The sequence below is a fragment of the Centrocercus urophasianus genome, unplaced genomic scaffold (genome assembly GCF_019232065.1).
Source record: "Centrocercus urophasianus isolate 14NV4802_14NV808 unplaced genomic scaffold, USGS_Curo_1.0 seq_10, whole genome shotgun sequence".
Classification (NCBI taxonomy): Eukaryota; Metazoa; Chordata; class Aves; order Galliformes; family Phasianidae; genus Centrocercus; species Centrocercus urophasianus.
Window position 1 is genome coordinate 37,954,052 of NW_024884142.1, and position 14,127 is coordinate 37,968,178.

General features: G+C 36.3%; 1 protein-coding gene across 2 annotated transcripts in view; it reads right to left on the reverse strand.

The window, feature by feature from the left end:
- WASF1 (WASP family member 1) overlaps positions 1-12,977 on the reverse strand; it is a 59,014-nt gene extending 46,037 nt beyond the window's left edge. Inside the window, exon 1 of one of the 2 annotated variants that reach the window (XM_042829420.1) lies at positions 12,944-12,977. The gene's annotated coding sequence lies outside the window, so the exon portion shown is untranslated. Of the gene's footprint in view, positions 1-9,466; positions 9,538-12,943 lie in introns of those variants that run through there. The other variant, XM_042829412.1, reaches the window with a different exon arrangement.
- Positions 12,978-14,127: the final 1,150 nt, after the last annotated feature.

A 14,127-nucleotide genomic window follows, 5' to 3' on the forward strand; every position in this document is an offset into this window, starting at 1 on the left:
ATTTTTCAGGGTGTTTAAAAATTTAGACAAAATTTATAAAAAAAATACTTTTTGTGGGTTCTCATGCTAGATCACAGGAAAAAAAAAAAAAACAACGAAATAATCATAAAAATTAGAAAAGTTCTTTCCTTGTATCATTTTTAAAGCAACAGCACGTTGAGACTCGAGCACTGGATGTTGAATAAAAGTATTACTACTGCTCTGAAAATCTATCTTAGGTTTAGAAGTCAAAATAGCTGCGGAACACTGACCATACAGGCACTGCACTCGTCTAATAATAGAGCATCATCTTTCTGATATCCGATTATGTGACTGTTTTTTTCTTCACTAATTGAGTGAAAATGCCATTTTCTTCTTTTGAATTAAATAATTTCCTCCTTAAAATGAGAGGTAAATAAATTTAGCACAAAATATTCTGTAAAATACATCATTCTAATGTTACAGTTCTAGCTGATCTGTTCAACGTTTTGTTCTATTTTATTATTCTTCACTTTCAACAGAATAGCTGGAAAAAGCACACATTTGCATATTTCTACATTACCAGCATTTCTACCTTGACAGCACATTTTATACAGCTCATACTTTTAGTACATAGCACTTAAGATATTTCATTTTGTTCTTCTCAGTACCATTTTTTTCTCTTATTTTATTTTATATATAACTAAATTCTAAAATGTTTCAAGTGCATATTTTTACCAAATTATTAACATGACTGTCTCAATATTTGTGGAACACATTAATAATTCAGAATACGTTTATACTTTAAGCATTAGAAAATGCATTGAAAATTCCAAAGGACCATTTTAGATCAATTTCTTGTCCTAAATTAAAAACTTAATGTACCAGGCACATTGGAAAGTATGAAAGTAAGACTTGGACATAGAACACACAGTTAATAGAGGAAACTGAGCCAGATGTTCAACAAAATTTCATACTAAAAAAAAAGATTTAAATTAAATCTAAGTTGAAAAATACCCATTTTGGTGACTAACAGAAAAGGTGTGTGGATTGAAATTTCAGGTAGAAACAAGTTTTGCTGCATACTGCAACCTGTCCAAGCACCAACCACAACAGAGACATCATCTGCTATGCGATATCAAAGATGTAGCAAAGGCAGAACACTCAATTGTACTAAGGCATACAGATGGAATCAATATCCTAAATAAGATATTTTTAGATCCCACCAGTGATTATTTCATCATTAGCAAGTACATAATAGGAAATACAATCCATAACTTGTTTGCAAGGAGTAATGCACAGAGCAGCACCCCAGAATTTGTGTCTGTGGACAACAAGAATGTAACACGCTCCCATTAAGTCATGGAAAACGAGAGAAGCACTGAGAGATTTGCTACAGATACCTAAATAGTGTAATCCCACTAAGTTTACAAAGCCTCCAAACTGAAAATGGCCAATGACACACCTTCCTGAGAGGAAAACATTTTAACTAGAAATTGAACTTCCCTCAGGTTATACACAAAGTCTGGTTACTTTACATTATACCCCTTGGATGAAAGAATGTACAGAATACAGAAGATGCTCATCATTCATTCTTTCTGTTATGCCAAGTTACAGCTGTAGACCATGGCTCTGTTGAGCCACTCAAACAGCAACATATAACCAGATTAAGGTGAGAAAGTTCAATATAGCCAATTAAGTCATACGAGTTTTCTTTAACCAAGTTCTTATTTTGTATCTTCTGCAGGGCTACAAAACTAGCTGAAAGTCATGCCAGATCCATACACGTATGGTTAAACACTACTTCCAATTTCCACCCCACTCATCCATGCCTCACTTAGAGATATTTGCCCTTTTGCCAGCACTGTGGTTTATCTTAACATTTCTTCCTTTAGTGTTTACCTTCTCATGTACTTACAGAAAAGAGGGAAAAAAAAGATCAACTCTTTTAATTTATGTTGCCAAACAAATCATGCTCCTAGTCCTTAACTGCATGCATGTCTATGATATGTCTCATGCTTCATAACACAGCATTATTATATTTCTAGCTATTTGAGAAATACAGCCTACTATCAGATATGCCTTTTACAGAACTTAGATTTCAGTGGTCAATTTATCATTGTTAGTTTTTCTCATGCACGCTCTTACTGATAAATTCAAAAATTCTTTTTTACTTTTTCAGCTTTCCACTACATTTCACCCTAATCCACCAAGACCTCAGAACCATTCAGTTTCTTTTCTATCATACCATAACCTCTCATCTACAGACTTCATCAACATATTTAAATATAAATTTATGTAATTTAATGTAATTCATAAATTATAAAGTAATAATTATTTAAATACATATTTAAATATTAAAAAGGAAACAAAAAAAATATATAAGATGGAAGAACAAAAGGATGCTGGCATTTGTATTGCCTACACTTGTTCAAGAAGATACTGAAAGAATTATAAGGAAAATTTTGATGGACTATAATGAAGTTTTTATTTATTTTATATTTTAAATACTGAATAACATTAACACATGCATGACAGCCAGTACAGTTCTGTATTATTACACATGCAAGTTGTACCAGGGAAGTTTTCTTCATGTATACACTATCCAACTTATACTCTGCACTGAGACCCTTTGAAATATATTTTTTCATAGCTTACTTATTTTCCACTAAAGATACATTCATTGGTAATCAAAGATAAGGTTGTTTTCAGAATGCTTGAGATAATTTTTTTTTATAAAAGTGAAAAATGCAGTCTTTTGTTCTCTATATACAGAACCATCAAAGTCAATAAATGTGTGCTAAGTGATCGCACTGAATTTTAACTGTACCAGCTTTAACAGCTCTTGTTCAAGAGAACGCAAGGGGTCAGGACCAAAGTAAGGCACAGCACTCAAAGCCAAAGAATAAGAAATAAGGCAGCTGGTTATAGGGAGAAAGCTGCAGACTGCATTAAGCTCCTTCATTTTCTATACTATGAACGTAAGAGTCATAGGTATAGAAAAAGAGTAGTCAAAATACTGTTTCCTAAGTAAAAACCTATACCAGCCAAAAAGAAACATGTAAGAGAAAGCATTTCTGTAATGTTCATTCTTTTGTGGATTTAATTACCTAAGCTACACCTGAAGCAAGCATCTCAAACTATTCTAAACATTTCCCCACAGTTTTTTTTTTTAACCACAGTATCTGCATCCAGACAAGTGGATGAATTGATGTTATTTCCCACTTTTCACAGAGCACCCCAGGCTCACTAAGCAGAAACTCCCTGTCTATTCAAATCCATCCTTGCCACTTTCTACAGTAACTTCATGATTAGGATACAGGCACTGGTATACACTCTCACTCTCTCTCTCTCCCTCTCTCTCTCTCTGAAAACTGGCAAAGAAAGAAGAGCTGTGGTTTGGGCTCAACCTCCTATTGCCTAGGCACATCAGAAATGCTCAGCTGACTCCTAGTGGCTCGCACCGTTGAAAACTGAGTAGCAAGAATGTGCACACATGCTTTCCAAGCAGCCCTCAGGCACCTGAGTGGGCTAACAGCTGCATCTCCAGATTCACAAAGGCTTGACAATTTATGACAGCTTTTGCTCAAAATGTTATATACCAGTGACAGCTAAGCAGCAGTGTTTTTGTAGATCACTCTCTTGACCTCAGAAATTCTGAATCCCATGCAAACCGTCCAGTACTGGAAGCTGGGCATGTGTGTTAGAGAAGAGCCATACGCACACCTTCCCTGTTCTCATTCTTTGCCAGCGCCATAGACAGAGACTGAAATTGGTTTTCTCTGCTTTGTGTCAGCTCTGTACATCCACACTTCACCCCTTCACATAACCATGTCTTGCTGAAAATTCCACCTGCAGATCTGCAAGTTTAATTAAGCTGGAAAATTCACATCTGCTTTTCCTAACATTACTGTCATCTTTCCCAATACAACTGTTTCTCTACATTAACAACCTCAAAATTAATATTTTGTCTGGAAAGAGAGCATTTTCCACAGTTAAAGGAACATTACGAGTATATGTTAAATCTGTATTTATTACCTCAGAAGCCAGTTGTCATCAACTGTGATGACTGCGTATAAAGCAGCCATGTTCAGCATCACACTTTCCTTAATATTATTTTATTGCCTTTACAAAGACCACATGCATTTTGATACACCTATGCACAGTCTCTAGAATTCTGAAGCGCCATTTATCTTTAATTCACTTAGTCATCTAATCCTTCCTGCTACAGTGAATTATCCTATTATAAGGCACATCTCAAATCCATATGTTTTCAAGACTTCTGACAGTTTCTGTGGCTACTTCTTTTTTAAGTCAAGACTGCACATGTATTTTGTATACAGCTGCACATAAAAATGATCTCTTCCCCCCTTCTGCCTCCTCATGAAGAAAAATATGTAGAGCTTACTATCAACAGATAAACCATACAGGAATCTTTACACCATAAAGGAATTTTTAAGGCTTAGGAAAATAAATTATTTTGCAAGTCTTGCTTGTCAATTTTCCACTGATTATACATTCCTAAAATTCTAGAGCTCACTAAATTTGAATTATAAAACAAACAAAAAACTCAACAACAACAAAGAAACAAATGCCAGAACAAGCAAACCACAAATTATTCATCCCTTTGCTTTCCAAAGTGCCACTCTGTTAGTAGTTAGAAGGTTTTCTACAGGAGTCTACCAAAAGCCTGCATTTACAGTTAAGAAGTAAAAATAGCTTCTATTATTCACTTTTGTCACTTCATCTATTAGCACTATTTATTGGTAGTAGTAGATGTGAAAAACTCAAGTGTAGATCATCAAGTAATGTTAAAATATTTTTGCTTTGTGCCTTGCAGAGAAGCAGGAGTATATCCTGTAAAAATAAATCTGTCTTAATCCTCTTGCCAAAAGATCTTGAAAGTTCTTTTCAAGCACTTTAAAGATAGAGTTTCTCCTTAATAAGCATTAGCAGAGAAAGCAGCATTAATGGAATAAACATTTCAACCACTCTGGCTTAAACATTCATTGTGTATCTACTCAACAATGAAAAAGGAATAGATGTTTGCATCTGATAAGCTGCTTCCACTGATTAATAGTTCAGGAAGTAGTGCTACTCTGTCCTTAGACTTCTTAGGAGAGTTCTGTGGAGTAACTTTCTCAACAGTTCTGGCAATGAAGCATGAGCTGACCCTGAGGAGGAAAGGAAGGAGAAAATTAAGAAATGGGTCTTTTGTAGAGGAGAGATCCAATGGACGCAGTTGGCAAAAGAACTGTTTGTTAGTTTAAGGCCATAAAGGCAGCACTTGGTCAAACTTGTGAACTGAGAATATGGGATGGTTTTATAGCTTTTTTTTTTTTAAAAAAAAAAAAAGTGAATTTATCTTCAAATTCAGAATCCTAATATCAAACCATTCCAAAAATCATACATAATGCACATATTTTGAAGAAGTTTTTATCAACATGCTGGACAGAGGTCCAGCAAAAGCTCTGATTCTCAAATAATAATAAAACTGAAACATAATACACAGTGAACTAGCAACAATAAGAGTTATTTCAGCACAGACAATTCAGATCACTGTAGGATTTGCAAGGTGTTCTTTGACCTGCCTCCTGTGGAAGAAGTCTCTTCTAGAGCAGCAAATCCCAAATAATTATACACATAGCTCTTACAGTATTGTTCTACCCTTGAGAGTGTACACAGTCCAACACAGAGCTGTAGTTTAGACAGCGGCATCCACTCCCAGCAAGATGTACTCCACAAAAAAATAGCTTGAAAAACAGTATCTTAAAATACAAACTCTGAAAAGTGTTACAGAAAGACCAGTCACCCCACCTTAAGTAGTTTATCATTAGACAGTAGCTAACAAAAACACTGTCCTTCTTCCATGTAGATTATAATACATTTAATTACAAAATGTCATTTCATTCTTTCTTTTGCTGATGGTACCAGGATAAAACACCTTTACAGACCAGCCCTGAAGGACAGAGTTGTGTTTAACTAATCTTGAAAGTGAAGATAAAAATTTGTGAAGAAAAAGAAATAATACTGTTTTCTAAGCCTTCCTGAAAAGATTCAGAGATGAGGATGTTGATTTTTCTTTGACAATTATTCCCTTAAGTAGGTGGCACCAGCATCCACCTCACTACTGCAGTGACTATCTTCTGCCACTGATACGAATGCTTAGCTGAATTTTGTTCTAGAATGCTAGCGTTCACTGACATCATTTGGAGGGCAGGCTCACAGAATGTTTTCTAAGTGCCAATTCAGCTGAACAAAACCAGAAAAAATGGCATATACACCAGAATTGGTATTATAAATATGTATATAGAGTTCTTAGTGTTATTAGATGACTGTGATCACACCAAGCAGCCAGACTAAGAGCACGGAAAATGACTACTTCATAATTTTTAAGAAGCCAAAGAAACAAAACATATAACGAGAAGAAGTATGAAATGCCATAGCTAAATTTCTGGATATAAAACTGCTTTTACAATTATTACATAAAAAAAAAGATCATAATAATAAGCTTGCCATCAGATATATCATATAAAGAATAAAAGGTGCTGTATGTGCCCTTTCTGAAATCACTAACATTGTCATTCATGTTGCAATGCAGAATCAAAACTGGTCTAGGACACGGTTATCAACACAATTCCATTACGTCAAAAACATGATGACAATCATCGTGAAACAAAAACATTCATCACACAATTTTTAGAATTCTACTGTGTGAAATCTCTACTACGCCATATAAAATAGGAGATGTATTCCTAAAAAAAAAAAAAAGCTCAAGTTTGCTGTTATTACATCAGCAGGTGATTTCCCACTTTTTTCTTCCTATTCTCCTCTTAGCAAAGAAGCTTTGAAGCTTCAGATAGCTAACTCGGTTATTATTTAAATAAGAAAGAAAAAGAAGCACATGGATCTCAACTGTTCTCTTAAAAATAGAACCTCATGCTCTACTACAATGACTGAAAGGAAGCCTCTAGTTTAGAAATAACAGATCAGTCTCCAACCCAAAACACTGTGGAAGCTCCAATCCTAAAAACAGACTTAAAAGGAATGCTTTTGTAGCTCCACTCTGTCAAAACAATTCCTAGGAACGAGGCCAAAAGAAAACAGATAAATATACTCAAGACAGAAGAAATTAAAAAATAATATTGTGGTCAAGATAAACAGAATCTTTATTTTGTACGTACCAGGCATTAAGAACAATGGGTTTTTGTTTTAGTTAAAAAAGGGGTAATAAATTACTATTTTCAGTTATCCAGAATTCCTCCAACAGATTTAGGTAGTACATAGTTTTCTTCTTATTTTTAATCTGCAGGCAAAGCACTTTGCATTTTTACTGTGTTTTAATCACAGCTATGACACACCTCCAGACAAAGTTGTTGGGTTTTTTGAAAAATATCTTATTCCTCTTACACATGCATTTTAATAGGTACTAATCTGCAGAAGCTTTCTTTCCATTATTTTCAAGCCTTCTTTTTTTTTTTTTTTTTTTAAATAAGCCTTCTCCAGAAGAGCTATCAGACCAACTCAAAACAGCCAGCTCAGAATTGAGTTTCTGAGAGTGGCTACCTATGGATTTCTAAAGACAACTTTTATGAAAACTGACTTAGCAACTTAAACAAAGAGCAGAAACACAGAAGTGGTGTAACTTATGATTTAGGGAATACCTGTCATCTTCCCAATCAATTCATACTGCCAGTGTACACATCCACTACTAATGTCACAAATCACATGAAAACTCCTTGCCATAGTTTTGTTACACAGTACCCTCATCTACACCACAAACAACTTCTCATCCATCTTCATCTTTCAAATGTCTGAAATCTACTGTTTTCACTAAAATACTATGCACGTGGCGGGGGTCAGAGGAGAAATCTTTTTATTATTCTTTATTCCCCTTAAGAGACTATCCTAGCTTCTCTACTCCATTAGAGAATACATCCATGCTCAGTAAGTCTAAACATTTCCATATATAAGCTTATCAAAGCACTTGAAGCAAGATCAAATGGAAGCACGTCATGTTTACCACAAGTGGTCAAAACTGAAATATGGTGCTTCTTATGGGAAACAGTGTTATTTTCTTATTCCTGCAAGTTCCTGGCTCATCTCTCCGTCACAACTTTATTTTGTCTTCAAGATCAGACTTGAAAAATAAGAAAAAAATTGAAAAAAAGCTCACCACACTAAATCCATCCCTCTGTAAATAAAGACAAAAACCATGTTTTCCAAATCATTATGTCTCCCCCTCAAAGATTTTCAGACAACCATGAATCCAGTTATTCAACTAGAACTGAATAACTAATTCATGCTGAACGTCATGGTATTTCATGAGTTCTTTCTACTGGTTGCAAGTACAAAAATCAAAAACATAACCTTCACCTTTGCTCTAGGCAGGAATTCAGCTTTTTCATATCAGGTTATTTCCCCTTAAAAACAGTAAGCCATGCCAGTGCAGAGGCACAATTAAAATTCATAATTTCCATATCTGTGCTCTTCCCAGGGAGGTGGTGGTGTCGCCATCCCTGGCAGTGTTCAAGAGGCGTCTGGATGAGGAGCTACGAGATGTGGTTTAGTGCTGTGGTAGCAATGGTAGTGGGAGGATGGTTGGACTAGATGGTCTTGCAGGTCCTTTCCAACTTTGAGATTCTATGATTCAAAAAACAAACAAACAAACAAACAAACAAACAAAAAACTAAAACATACCTGCAAGTTACAAACAACTAATCATGTTTTGTTGTGCTCAAGCACATACTGCACACTCTTTCCTTCCAGTTCTACAACTGCATGTAAATACCACTGAAGTGCTTTATGCAACCCAAAACAATAGTTTCCTTGTGCGTGCAATTTTGCCCACTTTAGATCTTCAACTATGTAACTAATCTGCTGATTTTCAAAATAACTCAAGACATACTGACTTTATAAAGTTAATGTAGCTTCCTGACTCCTCAGTTACTGCAATGAAGTTGAAAATGAAACCATTTTTACTAGAGCATAAGGTATGCTTTAACAGGCAATCGGCAAGCTTTCTCACTTTGTGTCCTAAAAGCCATTAAACTAGTATTTAACTATTTCATTGGATATTATCAAAAGGAGATGAAGAGAGCGTACTTAAAACTGTTTTCAAAAATTGGTTTGGGGAGACTTTTTGCATTTCTAAGGAACCATAAACCTACAGGTAGAATGAGATGCACCAGTGATATTTGTAGCAACAGGCAATGAGGAGGGAAGAGGATTTTTTTTTCCTGATGTTTTCTTTTCTTTATATCCACAGCTGAAAATGACAAACCTGCTCTGAGATCAGATTATCTTCATTTCCATTGTTCATATCATTACACCAATTTCTGTCTTCACCTTATATCCTCACGCATTCCCTCCTTTATTTTTCATTTATTTAGTTCAATAAACTGTCTCTCCTTTGCATTTCAATTCAGTTTGGCATATTGGATCTCTGACTGCCCCTTCTGCCAGTTGCCACAAAGCTTCACGTTGCTGGGTGAAGAGAATGCATTACCTCACGCAGAGAGGCAGAGGAATAAAAAAGGAAGCTTAGGTCTGAGATCTCCCAGCTTCTGCAGCCCACATGAAGACTCATAAAAACGAGGAAAAAAAAGAGAGATTATTTATTTAAAGGCACCAGTTGCTTTCCTACTAGCAACACTTAATCTGTATATAAGTACATGGATATCAACTTTTAAACTACTTAAATTCCCACGCCCTGTATCTGTTTAAATTAGCCTCAGAATTTTCAGAAATGCTGTGCACAATGTAAGCTGCCTAAAGTTCTATTTACTAGAAGTAATTTCCATATTTAAGTGTTCACCTTTTATTGTACTGATCGTAATTTATGACACCTTATTTCCACAAACAAAAAGGATATTATAAAGATGAGCAACTAGTAAAGTCTTTATGAATAATAAAAAAAATTAATGCAAGACTTAAACAACCTGACAGAAATTCTAGAAAACTTCTAATATTTCACATAGATTTCAACAACTACTGCAGTAAAATGGACAGATAGAACTATTTACTATTTTCAGAGTAATAGCTGCTAACACATAGAAATCCTGCTTTTCGAGTTTCCAGTCAAGCCACCGAGAACAAATTATTGTCCGAAACCAGGCAGCTAGCTATAATTAGCTATATGCATGAGAAATACATTTTTAAGTCTTCTACCTCAGACTGTATACTCATGCAATGCACTTATTGCAGAAGAACAAGTAAACAGAGACTTACATGCAAGTATGTGCACAGCTAGGCAACTGGATCGCTCAAAGAAGTGATCATAACTTCATTGACTGCATGGAGTTAAGTCAGCTTCAGAAAACATCTCTCCTGAGATGCACAAAACCCAAAATCACTCACAAGATGACATACTACAATACAGTTTTCAGTACAGCCTCATTCCTCCTTCCTTCCCACCTCCCATCCATTTCATGGCAAACAGAGAAGAATGAGGACAGTCTTCCATTTGATAATCAACATTAAAGCTTAACAAACAAGCCCCATACCCAGCCAAGACATGAAAAGACAAGAAAACATACAATTATCTAACAGCTAAAGTGACAGTAGTTAAAATGAAAGCTGGTTAGCAGCTAGCACGAGAAGATGTGATTATTCAGTATTGTTTGAGAAGAGTCTGGCTCCATCTTCCTTCCTCCCCCCCTACACACGTTGGCAAGATACTCCTAGCCTTCTGCCTTCCAGACTAAACAATCCCAGCTCTTTCACTCTCTTCTTGTACTACAGGTACACCAATCCCTTCAATGTTTTTATGGCTTTTCACGAGACTTACCCCAAGATGTCCATTTCTCCTCCGCAATAAGCAGCCCACAAGTAGATCCAGCTGTAACGCCTGAGGGGGGGGATTAACTCCCTTGACCTACAGGAGATTCTCTGCCAATCTTGCTCAGCACACAACTGGCTTTCTTCATCACAAAGATGAATTGCTTGTCCACACTTAGACAGGCCTCCAGTTCCTTTCCTACCAGGCTGCTTTCCAGCCAGTAAAGACTCTGCACATGCCAGTTGCTGGAATTATCCTTCCCATCAGATACAGGACTTTGAACTTTTCTCTGTGGAAATTTATGAGGTTTCTGCCAACCTGTTTCTCCAGCCTGCCCAAGTCCCCCTCAAAACAGCACTACCACCTCATCTATCTGCCAACTGGTTTTTGTTTATATCATAAAATATTTCACTCTTCGGTAGTTTCTCTGCTTATGTGTAGAGTCAGCACTAAGCTAAAAGACAGCAACAAATTGGGCTGTGTCTATTTCAATAAATTTCATTGAGACGATCATAACTGAGTTTTTCTTCTCCCTAAAAATCCACAAAATCTGCCCCAGTCCCACTTAAATGTGCTGACTTTAAAGTCTCTAGCCCTACGATCTCCAAATACCTCAATGGCATTGTTATGTATGTAAAGGTTAGGCTCTTCAATTAACATTTCCTCAGGTGGAGGCAGCTGAAAGAGCAGGGAGACTTCTGGGAAGTTTCTTGGTTTGGGAGTACAGTTCATCTCTCTCTACAGGTGCTCAATGTCCCCTCCCTATTCTCTACACTGACCAGGAAAAAAAATGCAGAAATGAAAAAACCAGAGGTGTCAGAAAGATATTTATTTAATAGAGGTTTATTTCCACACCCCACAAATGAAAAAATATATGTATTTATTTTAGAGTAATTTGAGCCACTTTCTACGCATAAAATGGTCAAGAACCAAGTGCTTCACTAGATTAGAGTATACTCATTTCTGACATTTCAACACAGCAAATCCAGTGCTTGGTTGGTGAACACCAAATAGAGAAAAGCACGAGCATCAGAATATTTCCAGCCCCTTTGGAATACAACCATTTCCTGAATGACCTACTTGAAGATACACTTGTAGCCAATCATCCCAATTTGTTTGGCATGAAGTCCACGTTTTATTTAGGAACTTTTACACAAAGTGGAGGGAAGGGGGCTGCCAAAGAATCCAACTGCATTGTGAATGCAGCCTGCTCTTCACTGACACCTGGCTGTCATTCCCTCCCTGTGAGACACACAGGCAGTCCCACAGCAGAGACCATACAGCTGCAGGAGAAAAAGAGAAGATGGAAGAAGACCTCACCTATATAACCCAGCACCCTGATGCTGGTACTTTGCTGTACTGCACACGTAGAATGCAACAAGTATTGATCATGTCAGAAATACAGAGACCACCTCCTAGAATCGAGCATATGACAAGAAAGTGTCTGTAACCTAAATGCCTCTGGCCTATAAGCCTATGGCTCATATGAAAGACAACATGCAGAAAAGTCTACCTGACTATAACTTTAGAGAAGAACAGATGTCCTCCACAGGAGTTGGTCTTATATTATACTTCAAGCCAGAAACTACCACCTAACAGATCATTTCCAATGATTTCACTGCTTAGTTGCAGGCTAGCTCCGTTAAGGCTTCACTCAGCCAACAAACTGTCCATTAGATGTCCACTGTCAACTGGCAACATTATCTCTGAATTTCAGTGAAACACAGTGATGCTCCCAGCATCTTTTTCAGTCTTTTTGCCATTGAAAATGTTGACAACAACAACAGAACCCAGGTCTGTCAAAACACACACACACAAACACACCCACACACAAAAAAAAAAAAAAAAAAAAAAACCACAACACAAAAAAAACCAAAACTGACTAGGTTGGATGTTAACACCAAAAGCTAATAAGTATGGTGTTTAAGTCTGCACTATTCTGTAACCTGCATTTTTGCAACTGTCTAAAAAAAGACTTTGAAACTCAATTCTGGATGCCAAAAAATGAGAAGGAATAATTTTGAGATTAGGGTATAAGGAATCTGAGGACTTGGCTCCTCTGCCAAGAGTCTTACAGTGTTAGTTTTAAGTACTCCACAAAGATTCTCTATCCCTTTAAGCTTTCTAATATGACAGAAAATAGATAGTTCCCATGCTTCTCACATGTGCTACTAAATCCAATTAAGATTTGAAGTATATAAATACCTTTAAACAAAAAGATGCTGCATAAACCAAATTCTTCGAAGACAAATGAACTGCAGATACATTTCATGCTAAAAGAGAAAAGAAATAATCAGGTTGTACCGTGTTTGCGTTTTTCTTCATAAAATTAGAATCTGAGCTAAAAACTCAGTTAACAGTTTCCATATCCTGTTTTGAAAAGTATTTATTTCCTTCTCTATATTAGGGTAAGAAATACTCCGCTAATTTATAAAACTTCCATAAATATTCAGCATCCTTCTGCAGCAGTTACCTAAGTACAAAAGCCCCCTCCAAATTGATGATGCCCACACAAAATGATTACTCATTTAAACTAGAAAGAGAAACTGTAAAAAAGCAGTGAGCACTATCCTTGTACCAAAACAAATTAAAAGAAGGGGAAAAAAAAGCCTGAGGAATTGGAGGCAGCTGAAAAAAAAAAAAAAAAAAAATAAAAAAAAAAAAAAAAATCACCCTTGTAGTCATTGCATGAGAGCTTCAACTCTTAACTCCTTACTGATGAGGAAGGAAAACTGACTGTAGGCTGCAAGCTGGGTAACAAAGGGACAGAGATCAGCATACACCAACTGGCCGACGAAAAGGACTGTCCTTTCCAAATGGTTCTAAGTTTTCATGAAGAATCATTCGTGACAGCAGGCGTGCTTGAGACCACAAAATGTAAAAACATTCTGCAGCCTACACCATCTTCACTGCATAAGCTTTGGAATTTTACAGATATAGCAGTCCCTCAGACGGGTCTTGCATTAAAGTCACATATGAACATCCTCTGCACAGCTCAGCCTGCTCCTCAGTAAATCCTGAGCAGTTTGGTTGTATTTGCAAACACCCTAATGCTTAGCTGAAGGCTGAAGTCTTCACATACTTTTTTATTCTTAAGTTCTGTACATGTCTTACTGCTGAATCAATCTGAAGGTACGTTTAAACAGACTATGATCCACTGCACACTTACTAGTGATTTTTTCCTGCACAAAGTATTGGAGACAAAAACACTGAAAGAACTGCCCTTGCTCAAAGTTTGTTTGTCTTTGCTATGGTTATTACTATGCTTTGTATCCAACTATAAATGGTGAAATTAAGACCAAATGATAAAAACTTCAATTGTAACATAGTTTCCCCTATGCTGTGTGAAATTGAATCAGCTACACCCCAGACCTTCAAAATAACAACGA